Here is a 16,454-nt window from a genome sequence, read left to right as displayed (position 1 = left end):
ATGCTGTTTCTTCTGCACGCAGCACAGAGCTGAGGTGGATGGCGGGGTGGCCGGGGCTCATGCAGATTTCAAGTGTGGCGAGACTCAGGCCCATGGATGTGCCCATGCTCCCCGCCCCCATCCCACGTACGACTGTTACAACAGACCTCAATGTTCTTACATTTTGGCTTGTTACTTGCTTAGTTAGTTGTCCTCGTTCATCCTGGGCTCAAGTGACCTACGCTGAACAAAGACAAAGAGCAAAGTCTCATGCTGGATCAAGTTTCAGAAACCTAGGCAGATTGCAAGGCCCCAATTAATCTCAGCTTGGAATTCTACCTTGACTATTCAACTCTGAATATCCAGAATCTCTCAACCTTTCAGTCTCCCTGTTCTTCAAGAAACTGCTAGGGTACTGGGGCTAAAAGAGAGACTCACTGACCTGTGGCCTGCTGAAGAACGTTCCCATTTTGCTGGGAACCTGCACCTATGGTTACTTCTTATACAACGTTATTTCAAACATTATTCAATGTAAAATATACAATTTCACTCTTAAGTCTTTCTTCTTTATCAGAACAATTAATTTGCATTTGAATTGAATGCACTTTGTTTTAGTTCCTCAAAATTCTGAAAATGACATTAGAAACGTACACCCTCCTTTTGTCCAACCAATATGGAACCCTTCCAGGGAAAAAAAGTGGTAGAGCAATATACTAAAAGAATTATACATCTTAATCCAGCACGATTTATTCCAGGATGGTAAGGTCTCAATAGACCTCTAAGAAGCATGTGATAAGACATAATGCCCATTCCTGATAATAATTCTTAGTCAACTAAGAATACAAGGACACCTCCTTATCAAGATAAAGAGTCTTTCTCATAAATCAACAGCTAACGTCATGTTTAATGCTACCGAACGAACGACAACAAAAGAGCTGGAAGCAATTCCATTAAAGCAAGGAAGAAACAAAGAAGCCTGGTGTCACCATTGCTGTTCTGTCATTGTTGAACAGTGCCCTGTAGGTTCTAGCTACTATGAGAAGACCTTAAACAGCAAGAAGTGGAAAAACTTAGCAACATTCACAAATGATTTACTTGTTTGCCCAGAGAAACCAAAAGGATCTAATGAAAGACCAATGGGCCAAATAATCAAATTCATGAAGGTGGGCTCTTTATAAAACAAATACACAAAATTCATTCATATCCTCTTTTCCATAAATTAGCGATCTCCAGTTAGAAAATACACTGGGAAAAGTTTGCATTGTTAATAGATGTTTTTAAAGGTTCGTTTCAATGTGCAAAGTGTGCTCCACTGTAGGTTCACCTGTGACTTCTGGCAACAGAGATGATCATTTTATTGAGTATTTACTATGTTCCAAGTGCTCAACCAAGGCAGAACTTCCCAAAGTATATATTATAGACAAAACCACAGCACATCCAACCTGTCATATTTCATGGATATCACTGCTTAGGATAAAACATAAAAGCTGCCTTTTAAAGGCAACTATGTTTCCATTAGTAAAAGGCATTTTGTGTTAAAGGGGGAAATGGGAAAATGCTAATAGAGGCCATAAGCTGGATGGGTTTCATATGCCCCTCCCCACCCACCCACTTTCCCCATTCCTCCTCCCTGAAGGCTGGTCATATCATGGGCTACCTTGCTTCTAGCTGGGCTTAGCCAATGGGGAGCCCCAGCAGGAGACTGGAGGGCAGGAGGAGGGTGAGGCTGAGGTACTGGTTCAGTTTCCTGCCTCCACTCCAGCAGACCTCACTATAGGTTGACCGGGGCCCAGTCTTGGCAGCCTTTTCTAAACACTCCCCAGTTTGGCCCATGCTTGTTCCTCGGGGCCCCTTCAGGCCTGGCATGGTAACAACTCCCCACAACTGCTAGTCTTAGGTCCTTTCACGATCCCTTGGCTGGTTTTCTTGAACCCTGGCCATGCTTTTGTAACAGACCCCTGATATGTTGATATATGTGAATGACTCAAGTTTGGGGAGCTCAACTGTGCAATTAAGTCATAATAACAACCTTTTAGGATGAGCATCATTACCCCCATTTGACACAGGAGCACAGCGCAGTGTGGAGAGTCTAGGTAGCTTAGCCAACGTCACCAAACTACTAAATGGCCGGACAGTCGGGGTTCGATCTGCTGCTTGAACACTTCATCACACAGCCTCTCAGGTAAACCCAAAGCTGTATCCCACCTGCTAACCCATCCCACCTCATCACTTCTACAAGCAAAATGTAATAGTAACTCTGGCCAACTGTAATCTAACTCCTCAGGTTTCTTTTTTCAGGCCAAATGCTTCAGAAGGCCCTGTTCTGAGGAGTGGTTGGTTATGGATCTTTGCACTTCAAATCTCTTCAACTAGCTAGTTGTTTGGGGGTTCAGGGAGGAAAAGGAGCCCTATATTAATCTTTAGGTTACCAAAGAACTGACAGTGGTGTAGTTGGCTGTGTCCCACTTGAGGTGATAAAAATAAAGCATAATAAGCCCACAGCCACCCAAGGATGGCAGACTCCTGAGCTGATTCCAGCCCTTCTGAAGCCGCAAGAGGTCACATAAAATTTAAGCCAACTAACAATGACTCATGTTTTTCTCTATACTTGCATGGATTTTAAAGGTTTCATAAACATCCCAGCATTTTATAAAATCATTCGGGGGTGGGGCCGGGTGAGGACTGAAACTTTATTCCTTAGATAGAAGGAAGAGATAAAAATTTTAAATAATTTGATGAAGTGCATTAAACTTTTTACTGAGGAAAATCTGAGCAATCTTAACCTTTTATTTTGTGCTTCCTTTTTGCTTTCTTTCTGGGAGGACAGTTATTCTTATAGGTTTCAACACTGAATTTTTTTTTAATTTATTTATTGTCTTTTTGCCTTTTCTAGGGCTGCTCCCTCAGCATATGGAGGTTCCTAGGCTAGGGGTCAAATCGGAGCTGTAGCTGCTGGCCTACACCACAGCCACAGCAATGCCAGATCCAAGCCATGTCTGCAGCCTACACCACAGCTCGTGGCAATGCCAGATCCTTAACCTACTGAGCAAGGCTAGGGATTGAACCCATAACCTCATGGTTCCTAGTCAGATTCATTAACCACTGAGCCACGAAGGGAACTCCTGAATTGTTTTTTTGTTTGTTTGTTTTTTGGGTTTCTTTTTTTTTTTTTTTTTTTTGGTCTTTTTGTCTTTTTGCCTTTTCTAGGGCCGCTTCCTGTGGCATATGGAGGTTCCCAGGCTAGGGGTCGAATTGGAGCGGTAGCCGCCGGCCTACGCCAGAGCCACAGCAACGCAACAACATGGGATCCGAGGTGCATCTGCGACCCCCACCACAGCTCAGGGCAACGCCAGATCCTCAACCCACTGAGCAAGGCCAGGGATCAAACCCGCAACCTTATGGTTCCTAGTTGGATTCGTTAACCACTGAGCCACGAAGGGAACTCCTGAATTGTTTTTTAAATAAAAATGATCTTTTCAGTATTTGCTCCCAGTGAAATATACCCAAATCCTCAGAAGGTCCTTAGAAGGAAGTGTAACACTGTGGGTCAGAGCTTGAACTTTGGCACCAGCAGCCCTGAGAATGACTCCCCGGCTGTGGTACTTCAGGTAAGTTTCTAAACCTCTCTGTGTTTCAGGCTCCTCTGATGATGGTATTTGCCTCATAGGGTTACTGGGAGAAGTCAATGAGCCAATTCATGTACTGTTTAACACAGTACACACTCAGTAAGTGCTACTGATTATCCTTACTATGTTGAAGCTTCTGCAATAGGCAATGAGGAAGGTCAAAATGGCTGCCCGCAAGGGGATTATAATTTTACAGAGAACAGTGGACATAAACAATGACCCCACAAGGAGGAACTAATGGATGGTCTGATAAGAACACAGAGTGTCATAGAAACACAGAGGACGGAGAAATTCTTTCCAGCTTTGTTTTTTAGGCATGCCGAAGTGCCATTTGGATGGATCCAGAGCATGGCTGGGGTTCCGACAGTTAGATTAGGAGGGAAGGGGAGCAAAGGGAGACAAAGGGGCAAAGGCAAGGAGGAAATGCAGCCAGTGTTTTGCCCAGGGAAGAGTGGGTGTAGCAGCTTAGCTGGAGCACAGCGTGCATTAGGGATGAGGGGAGACCAAGGGACAGAAGGACGGATGGGAGCAAACGAGGCAGAGGATAGGCTGCAGGTGGGCGGGCATGTGAGCCTGTAGGAAACTGAAGCCAAGAACAGACGGAGAAAGGACCTCTGGTTGTCCTCTTCCTGACTTTCTATTCATCGGCCAGTGAGCCCTCTGCATTCAGTTTCCTCACCCAGGAGTGGAGAGGATTGGACACTGCTATCTCTTTGAGCCCTGGTTTCAATTCTTTTGGAGATACAGCCAGAGGTGTAATTTCTGGATCATATACGGTGGTTCTATTTTTAAGTTTCTGGGACGCTCCATAGTGTCTTCCATAGCGGTTACAGTGTTTTACACTTCCACTAAGCACACAAGTGTTCCAACTTCTCCACATCCCTATCAACACTTGTATTCTCTGTTTGGGGACAGTAACTATCCTAAGGGGGGTGAAGTGCTATCTCACTAGGGTTTAGATTTGCATTTCTCTGCTGATTAGTGATGTTGAGCATCCTTTCATTGTCTTCTTGGCCATTTGTGTATCATTTTTAGAGACATATACTCAAGGTCTTTGCCTATTTTTTAATTGGGTTACTGGATTTGTTTTGCCTGAGCTCTAGGAGTTCTTTATACATTCCGGATATCAACCCCTTATCAAATATGTGATCTGCAATATTTTCTCTCATTCCACAGGTTGCCTTTCCACTTTGTTGATTCTGTCTTGTGATGAACAAAAGTTCTTAAGTTTTATGTTGTCCAGTTTATCTATCTTTGCTTTTGGTACCTGCGTTTTGCTGTCAAATCCAAGGAATCATTACCAAGGTCATGACGTTTTTTTCTCTTTGCTTTCTTCTAGGGGTTTTATCATTTTATATGTCACCAGCTCATCAACTTACCAGGTGCATGGGGCCTTGGCTTGTGATGAGAATCCCGACAGCGCCAAGGGCGGCTGCAGCAGCAACACGTGGGGTCCAGACGCCAGCAGTGAGAGCCGTGTGGCAAAGAAGGTGGTAGATGATACCCCAGGACCCAAGCTCCAGCTCCAGCTCCAGCACCCAGGCCCCAAGGCTGGCCTGGCTGCCATTATTCTCATGCTCCTCCAAGATGCAGTTTTATCTGTAAAAGAGTGATACAATGAAACTCCGAGGGTTTTTCTAGCTCTAAACATTCTCTCATGCATTCATTCAATCTACACTTGCCATGCACCATCTGTGATAGGAGACATGGTTCTAGGCACCTTGCATGGGCTCTTTTCCTTCTCAGGATATACTAACTAAGCATCTCCTACGTGCCCAGCAAAACTGCAGGCAGTAGGGATTAAAAGTAACCTAGATATACCCCTCAAGCTCAAAGAATTCATCATCTCGCCAGTCACTGGGGTTTGTTTTCACTTTCATATTTCCTCTTCTCCCTCTCTTTCTCATATTCTGGCTCTTCTTTCTCTCTGACTAATCTTCCATATAGCTCGACATATGTTAGGCTGTCAACATATGGCACATTTTGCAAACAGATAAACAGTGGCACACACGCAACCATATATTCCTGGCACGCAGATGCCCCCGCTTGGCTGCGTCAGTCTCAGCAGAAAGCACTTGGTAAGTCTCCCTCAGAAATTCCAGAACGCACGAGCTGCCCACGTAGCCTGTGACAAGTGGTTAAAAGAAGTTGCTCCATGTCCGAAGCACAAGAGCCGGAACACTGCCTTCCCGCCCTTTCAGTTCAGAGGCATTTAATACCAAAGGCTCTGTCCTTGCTCTCAACTGTTTGGGATGTTCTGACCAGAGGTCAAGTTGCCCGTTAAATATTCTTTTGCTTTTTCCATGTGGCAGTGATTCATGATCTTCTCTGTGCCAGGAGATCAGCCCCAATAGATGGGCTGGACTCTAAGAGTCTTAGGTCTATTTCGTCCATTGAAAAATAAAAGTAAGTCTGTGCAGCAGACCTCTGTAACGCCCCACCCCCATCTTTCAACACTCGTATCTCCCCCGTGTCAGCCTGAATGCCTGAATCTGTATTTCTTTTTTCTTTCTTCTTTTTTCTTTTCTTTTCTTTTTTTTTTTTTCTTTTTTGCTTTTTATGGCCACACCTGCAGCACATGGAAGTTCCCAGGTTAGGGGTCCAATGCAAGCTGCAGCTGCCAGCCTAGGCCCCACCTCAGCAATGTGGGATCCGAAGTGCATCTGCAACCTACACCGAAGCTCACAGCAACACCGGATCCTTAACCACTGAGAGGGGCCATGGATTGAACCCACATCCTCATGGATACTAGTCAGGTTCATTACCACTGAGCCACAACGGGAACTCCTGGATCTGTATTTCTTTGCTGGGCTCTGCTTATGCACACAGCAGGTCCAAGGTGCTCCTGTACTGTCTCTGCCCCAGCATCCCTCAACCAATGGCTGATGGGAAATGATGGATAATGCCCCAGCTTTATCGCCCTTCAGTGAGATTATCTGGAGACAGTAGATCCCAGAGCTCCCAGTGGGAAGCTTGCTTGATGGCATATCCTAATAGGCTTCCTTCTATTTCTTTCCTCTTTCCCACCACCCACTACCAGTGTTCCCTGGAGTTACCCCATCAACAAAATACTTGCACTTGGATCCTGTGTCAGGATCTCCTTCTGGGGGCACCCAAATTAAGATAATCTGTAACTCAACCTTGGAAAGACGGTGGTCCACGATAACACAGGATCGGCTCAAACTTGGACTTTTGACTGGTGGCTTGGGAGGCGATCTGCACCTTAAAAATGCTTTTGGAGGAGTTCCCATCATGGCGCAGCAAAAACAAATCTGGCTAGGAACGATGAGGTTGCGGGTTCAATCCCTGGCCTTGCTCAGTGGGTTAAGGATCTGGCGTTGCCGTGAGCTGTGGTGTAGGTCACAGACGTAGCTCAGATCCAGCACTGCTGTGGCTGTAGTGTAGACCAGCAGCTGTAGCTCTGATTCCACCCCTAGCCTGGGAACCTCCTTATGCTGCAGGTGCGGCCCTGAAAAAAGAAAAAAAAAAAATCTTCTGGAAATCAATGAAAGCAGTGGCAGTCCCCACCCTGTTGGAAACACTCTGCCCAAGTTCGACATGTTCACCTGATCTGGTGAGAATTTGCCCCTGCAGCTCAGCAAAATTATCCTACTCTGGCCATGTAGAAATGAGGACAGACTAGAGATGGAGAAAGTTCAATTCGACCACCTTTTCCACTGCTGCGTGGCTTCTTGCCTCCTGCCGCTTGAGATCATAGTTTGTTCCTTTTCCTTGTAAAGATTAAACTGTACACGAGCAATAAGGTCAAGGAAAGCAGCAATGAGAGAAGACAGTGAACATGACCCTTGGGTTGTCGTGTGAGCTCATCAGAAAAAGCCTAATGTGTGCTAAATCCGAGTTAACATTTAACTGCTAAAAACTCAGGTTAGAACCAAGGAGTCAAAAGTCATTCCATTTAACAAAGGTAACTTTGGACAGCAAGCTTAAAAATTATCTTGATAGTACTGTCCTTTTAGCTACTCCAAATTTTTCAGGAAAATCCCAGGGGCAAAATTTGATTTGCAATAAGCTGAATATGGGGAGCAAGAAAGTGAGAGTCTGAGATGACGGTGAGGCCCATTACATCCTGACCCCTCACCCATTCGGTAAGCTCTAGGCCAGCACTGTCCAAGAGAACTTTTCTATGATGATGGAATGTTCTAGATCTACACTGTCAAAACACCTTAGCTGCTAGTCACACGTGGCTGTTGAGTACTTGAAATGTGGAGAGTGCACTCAGTATGTATTAGTTATGTAAATAATTCATATATTGCATTATTACATGTGCTGTACAATATAGCCTTATAAATGTATTATGATTGCGAGCATGGTTATTCCAATTCCAACTTTTCCCCCCCATCCCCTTCCCCTTGTTCTCCCCCAGGGAAGCCCTGGCTTGAGCTAATTTTCCTGTCTTTGACCCCAGCCCCCTTTTAGGATTGATTTTCCGTTCCCATTCTCTAGACCTGCTTGCTGTCCATCACCTCATGGGCTTCGGGATGTACTGGTGGGGTTGCCCCGTGAGGAGAACATCACCGCGTTATCCATCCCCAAACCAAACACCTCCTCAGCCTCCTCCCTACTGACTCAACTGGGGTGGGGGAGGGTGGGGGGGACACCAGAGAAAGTGTGACGACTTGTCACAAACCTTCTAACTATTCACGGCCATGGTACCCCGCCTTGCCTTCATCCTTAGGCTCTGAACGTGTGGCGAGACCTTGACAAACTATCCCTTGTGGAGGAGTGAGGCAGATGCTGTCACATGTCTGCACACATCCCCTCGGAGCCCTTCACCATCTCCATGCACATCTGTCATTCCCTCCCTCCTCCAGCTGCCGCCTGGATCTCTTGGTTGGAAGAAAGTCCTCCGGCTGCTAGAACTCACTGTGCCTATGCAGGCAGGTCTAGAAGAGCCTGAGAATCGATGGTGCAGGGAGTTTTGATCATCATGGGGGTGGGGACGGCGGGGGGGGTCTATAACTGCTCCAGCTTCCTTGTGCCCTGACAAGGATTCACATTCTCCCCAGACCAGGACCGAGCCCAGGTCACCCCCTGGGGGACTCTGCTTGATGTATCACCCCTCCTTGAAGTTCTTCCCTTTCCACTTTCTTACTGGTTCTTAGGATCCTTGATCTCAGAGTCTACTACTGGGGAATCCAACCTAAAACAAGCATTTCTTCAAAGAAAAAATCCAAACCCTAAAATCCTCCAAAGCTGCTTCTCTTTGTTGTTTTTTTGTTTGTCATCTCTCCCTTCCTCCTTCTCTCTCTCTCAACCTTGTTTTTAAAGAGACCAGTGGGCAGAAATATTTTCCAATTAAACATTTAAAAATATTTTGAATCTGCCAGAACAATCAGTGTTACCTTAAATGCTTGAACATGGTATCTGTCCAGTGGCTATGTCATAAATGTCCTCAATCCAAACATTTGAATTAGTAACTCAGTGTCAGGCCCTCAACATCTAAAAGGAAAGAGAGGGACGCTTTTAGATTTAGCAAAGATGTGTTGCGAGTGTGCAGTGTTTGAGGCATTTGTGCCAGATGGAGAGATGAAAGTAACAGGGTACCCCAAGTTGCTCTCAATTGCATGCAGCTCCAGAGAAGGAGTCCGCTAATCACACTGCTGCTTTGCCAAACATACTTGGCAACAAGGACTTATTAAAGATGGAAGTGGGCTCTTCAAAATCTTTTTAAAAAAATTACCAAATGGCTACTTCATGGCCTAGTTTCTCTATTAAGTAATAACGTATGGAACGTCTTGTTTTCAGTCCTCAGCAGCTGCCAAGACCTGAACATATCAAATCCAACAGATCACGGCCATCCGGGAGATCTATTAATAGCAAGATAATTTTCAAGTCCACTGTACCGAGCAGTGTTTTGTTTTTTGGTTAGGCATATAATACATTCCATATCATGTCTGCTGAGCTGTGTTTTGAGGTTGCATTTTTAAAAATAAATCGGGCTTGTTTTAAATTAGGACAACAATAAATCCATCATTGCTTGGTCTTTTGGCTCGGGACGGTGTGGTACCACAGCTAATATCTAGGTTTTATGGAACCTAAATTAAAACACACTTGTTTCTTTTATGTTCTTGTACTGTGTTTCTGGGTGTTTATCTGGAATTACAGACGTGAACGAAAGATGCCCTCTGGCAAGGAAGCTGGTTGCAATAATCCGATGAAGCATATTATCTAATACGGATTCTGGTCTATTGGATTGGGGGAGGGGCATCTCAAATGAGGGAGAAGAAGGCACAGGTAGGAGGATTCAATATTTTCCCCCATTCAAACCACTTACTGAGTCCTGTGTGTTTGTGTGTGTTGGGGGGGGGGTAATGTCTTATTTAAAAGCAAGGTATACCCTACCACAGGGTATAAAGCTATGGTGTTGGTTAATTTTTTCAGCTTGGCTAGGCTATGGTGCCTAGTTGGTCAAACACCAGTCTATATACTGCTGTGAATGTAGTTTACAAATGTGATTCAACACTCACATCTGTAGACTTTGATAAAGCAGATTACCATCCATAGCATATATGGGCTTCAGCCACTCAGCGGAAGGCCTTAAGAGAAAAGACTGAGATTCCTCAACCAAGAAGGAATGTGGTCTCCACACCGCCTTCGGACGCGAGACTCTAACACCAGCTCCTGCCAGAATGTCCAGCCTGCTGGCCTGCCCTAGGGATGTTAGATTTTTCCAGTCCCACCTCTACAATGGTGTCGGTCAGTCCCTTAAGATAAATCTCTCTCTCTCGTATATACACATAATATGAAAACATCCTATCGGTTCTGTTTCTCTAGAAAGCTTTAATACAGATATTCTCCTATGTGTTCTTCGAAAAGCTAAGTTTGAGATTTCACAACTAACTTTTTAACCCATATGGAATTGATTTTGTGGACATATTCTTAATTTATTATTTCTTCAGTCAATTTCATGTGTTTGGGGCAGTACAAAGAGATAAATGTGTCTATTTACCAGTCTGCTGGACTGCAATTTTGTGTATCTTTTTAAAACCATAAACGTCTAGCTCTCAATGTACAAATTCTGATTCAATAGGTCTGAGATGGGGCCTAAGCATGTATATTTTGTTAATACGGCCAATTCTGAAGTTCTATATAGAAGAAAATATAGATGAATATTTTTATATCCTTTAGATAGGAAACATCTGGGAATGATATTAGAGACAAAATCCACTGTGAAAAAAGCTTGAGATATTTAACTATATTAAATATTTCTAAACTGTATAAAACTATCAGTTATAAGATGAATAGGGTTTAAGAATCTAATGTATAACATGGTGACCAGTTGGTAAAACTGTCTCGTCTAACTGTAATCTGCTGAAGCAGAACTTGTGTTCTCACCAAAGAAAAGATAAACGTATGAGGTGATGAATGTGTTAATTAACTCAATGGTCGGAATTCTTTCACGATGTGTACATATAGCAAATCATCACTTTGTACACTTTAAATATATTACAATTTAACTTCTCAATTAAGTTGCCATCAAGCCGAAAAAATTCACATAGAAAAGTACATGGATAAGATTTTTTAATGTCTGCATAGCAAACAGTACCATAAGGAAAGTTAAAAGTATAAGCTCAAACTAGGAAAAATGTATTATATGTATTAAAAAATTAATATCCCTATGTAAAAAGCTCTCATAAGTAAACAATGCAGGGCGAATAGAACAGATAAGAATGGTTAAGAACCTCAGTTTTGGGATTTGACTGCCTGGTTTTGAATCCTGGCCTTGGGACTTACAAACAAGATCCTGGTGGACATATTACTACACCTCTATTTTTCTATCTCTACACTAGGAATAATAATAACTTTATAGGATCATGAAGAATATTAAAATAGGTAATGCTTAAGGGCATAGAATACTGATACACTGTAAGGCATCAATAAATATTAACTTTTTAATTAAAACAGTAACATTCCAAAAAAAATACACAAAGGACATAAACAGGCAATTCATTAAAAGCAACAACAACCCTATATAAATGGTGATGAGACATTAAAAAAACACCCTTACTTGTGATTAGAAAAATACAAAATAAAAGATGGTATTATTTTTTGTTATCATGAATCAGGTTGGTAAAGATTAGCAAGATGGGGAACCTCCACAGTAGGAGAGAGTGACGGGAAACAGATATTCCCACACACTTCTTTGTGGCTGATATTTAGCATGGTTGTAAAGGTAACAGTTATCCCACCACTACCCGCCTTGAGTAGTATCTGTGACTCCAGCTGCATGGCCCTTCCCCGATGGGACCTGGATCTCTGAATCCAGCAATTAAAGGATTTACCTTCAGGGCCCTGCTCCATGCTAAGGTCAGGATCCACTCTGTTGTTAATTTAAATATTACCTCTGGATACAATCTTTCAATAGCCTATTCTATAATACATCAGAGGTCAAAAAATATACACCAAGGAACTAATGAAAAAAACAGAAAAGTCTATATAGTCAGGTTATTGAAAAACTGGAAACAACCTCAAAGTCCTAAAAGGAAAAAAAAAAAGTCCTAAAAGGGACTTTGGTTAAATATGTCATTGTAAGTCTGTCTATACAATGTAAAATTATGCACATCTTCAAACGAGGACATTAAAATGCCCTAAATATGTAGCCAATGGGAAAAAACAAGTTGCAAACATGTTAAATAAGACCTTTTTGTTTGGGTGTATATCTTTCATGTATTTGTGTAAAATACACACATATGTGTATAATACACACATACATGTATTTTATATATGTAATTTTAACAGTATTTATCTATGGTGAATTGCTAAAAATAGGCATAAATTATTCCTATCCCTGCATACTTGTACCTGTGGAAGGTGACTTTGGCTCTCCTCAGATTAAAAGGCGAAATCTGTCCCTTGACTCCTTAAATCTGTGCTTACTTAGCCATGTAACTTGTTTCAACAATGGGACATCAGTAGATATGGTACTAGCAGAGGCCTAAAAATGCTTAGGCTCTTATACTTAGCTTCTTCTTGTTGTATTTGAACTTCCGACACTACCATGTGAAAAGGTGAGCAGGCTAATTATTCTCCAGCAGGTGAACGTCACATGAATAGGTCATGCGGAGGAAAACTGAGGTGCTGTGGCCAACAGCCTGCCAATTACCAGCTGTGAGTGAGGCCATGCTCCACCATTCAGCCCCAGTCAGGCCTCCAGAAGACTACAGAGATAGGCTAAGCCCAGCGTGCCAACCCAAAGAATTATGAAGTAAAAATCGATTATTGTTTCAAGCCAACTAAGCTCTGGGTGATACTATCCCAGGATAGTAGAATTTGGATACTTAAAATTTTTAAAGCAATTTTTTTATACCTGCATTTTCTATGCCTTTACAATGAACATGCATTACTTTTAAAATCAGGGAAAAATCACTTTTTCTGTTTAAAATTTTTTTTAATTTATTTTTCTTGTCTAACTGCTGTGGCAAGGACTTCAAATACCATGTTGAAGAAAAGTGGAGAGAGCAGGCACCCTTGCCTTGTTCCTGATCTTAAAGGAAATGCTTTCAGCTTTTCACCAATGAGTATGGTATTAGCTGTGGCTTTGTCACATATGGCCTTTATTATGTTGAGGTATGTTCCCTCTATGCCCACTATCTGGAGAGTTTTTATCACAAGTGGATGTTGAATTTTGTCAAAAGTTTTTCTACTTCTATTGAGATGATTATATGCTTTTTACTCTTCACCTTGTTAATGTGGTGTGTCACAGTGATTGACTGGCAGATATTTAAAAATCGATCTCTGGGATAAATCCCACTTGATCATGATGTATGATCCTTTAAAGGTGCTATTGGATTTGGGGTGCTGATATTTTGCTGAGGATTTTTGCATCTATGTTGATCAATGATATTGGCCTGTAACTTTTTTTCACGATATATTTGTCTGGTTTTGGCATCAGGGTGATGGTGGCCTCTTAGAACAAGCTCAGAAGGATACCTCCCTCTTCAAGTTTTTGGAATAGTTTCAGGATGATACTTGTTAACTCTTCTCTCAGTGTATGGTTGAATTCACACGTGAAGGCATCTGGTCTTGGGCTTTTGTTTGTTGGGAGTTTTTAAATTACTAATTCAAGGGATTTCCCTTATGGTGCAGTGGGTTAAGGATCTGGCATTGTCACTGCAGTGGCTTGGGTCACTGCTGTGATATGGATTTGATCCCTAGCTCAGGAACTTCAAATTCTTCAATAACTCACTGGATGATTAGCAGCATATTGTTTATAAAAGGCATACAAAATGGAAAGGAAGAAGTAAAAATGTCATTGTTTGCAGAAGACATGATACCATACGTAGAAAATCCTAAAGATGCCACCGAAAATCTACTAAAGCTCATTAATAATTTCAGTTAAAATGTAGGATACAAAATTAATATATAAAAATCTGTTGCATTTCTATACACTAACAATGAACTATCAGAAAGAGAAGTTAAGGAAACAATCCCATTTACCATCACATCAAAAAGAATAAAATACCAGGAATAAATCTAAGCCAGTAAAAGAACTGTATTCAGAAAACTACGGCACTGATGAAAGGAAGTGAAGGTGACACAAACAGATGGAAGAGACACCATGTTCATGGATTGGAAGAAATTAGTATTATTAAAATGACCCCACTACCCAAAGCAATCTACAGATTCAATGCAATCGCTATCAAAATACCAATGGCATTTTTCAAAGAATTAGAACAAACAATTTTTAAATTTGTATGGAAATAAAAAAGACTCTGAATAGCCATACGATCTTGAGAAAGAACAGAGCTGGAGGAATCAGGCTCCCTGACTTCAGACTATACTACAGTCATCAAAACAGTATGGTACTGGCACTAAAACAGACACATATGTCAATGGAACAGAATACAGAGCCCAGAAATAAACCCACACACTTGCGGTCAATTAACCTTCAACAAAGGAGGCAAGAATATACAATGGAGAAAAGAGAGTCTCTTCAATAAGCAGTTCTGAGAAAACTGGAAAGCTATATGTAAAAGAATGAAATTGGAACATTATCTAATACCATAAACAAAAATAAACTCAAAATGTATTAAAGACCTAAATGTAAGACCAAAACTCCACAAAACTCCTGAAAGAACACTCTTTGACATAAATCCTAACACTATTTTTTGGGGATCTGACTCCTAAAGCAAAGTAAATAAAAGTAAAAATAAACAAATCGAACAGAATTAAACTTAAAAGCTTTTGCCCAGCAAAGGACACTATCAACAAAACAAGAAGACAACTTACTGAATGGGAGAAAATATTTGCTAATGATATGACCAATAGGGGGCCCAGTGCAAAGTGAAAAATACAGGGCCCCTGTGACCAACAAAGGACTAATTTCCAAAATATACAAATAACTCATACAGCTCAATATAAAAAAATAAACACCCCAATAAAAAATGGGCAGAAGGCCTAAATAGACATTTCTCCAAAGAAGACATACAGAGGGCCAATAGGCACATGAAAAGATGCTCAACATCATTAATTATTAGAGAAATGCAAATCAAAGCTACAATGAGGTGTCACCTCACATTGGTCAGAATGGCCATCATTAAAAAAGTCTACAAATAATAAATGCTGGAGAGGTTGTGGAGAAAAGGGAACCTCCTACACTGTTGGTGAGACTGTAAATTTTACACTATGGAGAACAGTGTGTAGGTTCCTCAAAAAAACTAAAAATAGAACTATCATATGACCCAGAAATCCCACTCTTGGTATATATCTGGGGAAAAAAAAAAAAAAAAAAAAAAAAGGAAAACACTAGTCCTGAGTCTGTGCCTTTAATGGGCGTAAGACAGAGATAAAACCATATGTAAATATGAACGGACATTTCTTAATGATTTGCTATCTGAAAGTTACAGCTGTAAGATATCCAGGATGCTCCCTGGTCCCTCTTGGGTTTCCTAACTTCCTGATTTCACCAAGCAATAAAATGTTAGGATGGACGTGGTGGTGAAGACGTGCCAACATTCAAGTTGTTCTGTTAGGCTGCTTGTTAACTCTCCGAGAGGGAATTGTTGAGGGAGGTGGAGGGTGTTAAACCTCTAACTAAAAGCAGGTTTGTCAACTGACAAGGTTCTTATAATTTATGCTTTCCCTCTCCACCATGACCACCAACTAGAGAAAGCTATTTATAAGGTTGTTTATCCCATGGTTGTTTATTCCAAGTCCTATTGTGCAAGAGGCATTTTTTTTATTCCACATTCCCAGCACAGTTCTGTACATACTACAAATAGCACATGCTCAACAAAAGTATAGCTAATGATGATGAGGGGGAGGAAGAGGAGGATCAGACAGATCTAGCGAGTTCCCAGAAATGAGGTGGTGTGGCTAGGTGGTTAAAAGCAGAACTTTCAAGTCAGATTAAACCTGAGTTCAAATCCTGGAGCCACCATTTACAAGTCATGGTTCCTTGAGCAAGTTAGTTAATCTCTTGGTGTCAAATAGAGATAAGAGGGTACTGTGAAGATTAAAGATGGGTTTCTTGTCAGGAACTTGGCAAGAGCTGCTACTCTCTATTATCCCCATCATCTCAACTTATCAATAAAAACTTTAGAAACTAGGACTTCACCAAATTCTAAATTTTCTATAGACTTCAATGTTGTCTAAAGCAAAGAAATAGGAGATCTTTACCGTGGAAGACAGAACTGAAAACCTGAAACTCTTGGTGACAAACCTTTCTTGTGGGCTTGATAGTGTAAAATCAGTCCAAGATGGTGGCCTCGGGGGTCAAATGAAATCAAGACTGGCAATCCCATCTGACGTCACCTGATGATCCCTGTCATTTCCTGAGAGAAATTACCTCCAAATAGTGTTGTGACTTAGAGATGGCCAAAGCCATAG

At 41.7% G+C, this 16,454-nt stretch overlaps 1 protein-coding gene across 1 annotated transcript in view; it reads right to left on the bottom strand.

Moving 5' to 3' along the window:
• The window catches only part of NHS (NHS actin remodeling regulator), a 490,359-nt gene that overhangs the window by 373,240 nt on the left and 100,665 nt on the right, over positions 1-16,454 (bottom strand). The window contains exon 2 of the mRNA XM_085008588.1: positions 4,985-5,204. The gene's annotated coding sequence lies outside the window, so the exon portion shown is untranslated. The remainder of the gene's footprint in view (positions 1-4,984; positions 5,205-16,454) is intronic.

The sequence above is a fragment of the Sus scrofa genome, chromosome X (assembly GCF_054392235.1).
Source record: "Sus scrofa isolate SSC_HxYL_T2T_F1_AM1 chromosome X, Sscrofa_HxYL_maternal_Yorkshire_Landrace_v2.0, whole genome shotgun sequence".
Taxonomy (NCBI): Eukaryota; Metazoa; Chordata; class Mammalia; order Artiodactyla; family Suidae; genus Sus; species Sus scrofa.
Note: the sequence above shows the minus strand (reverse complement) of the source record. Positions and strands in the feature narration are given on the sequence as shown.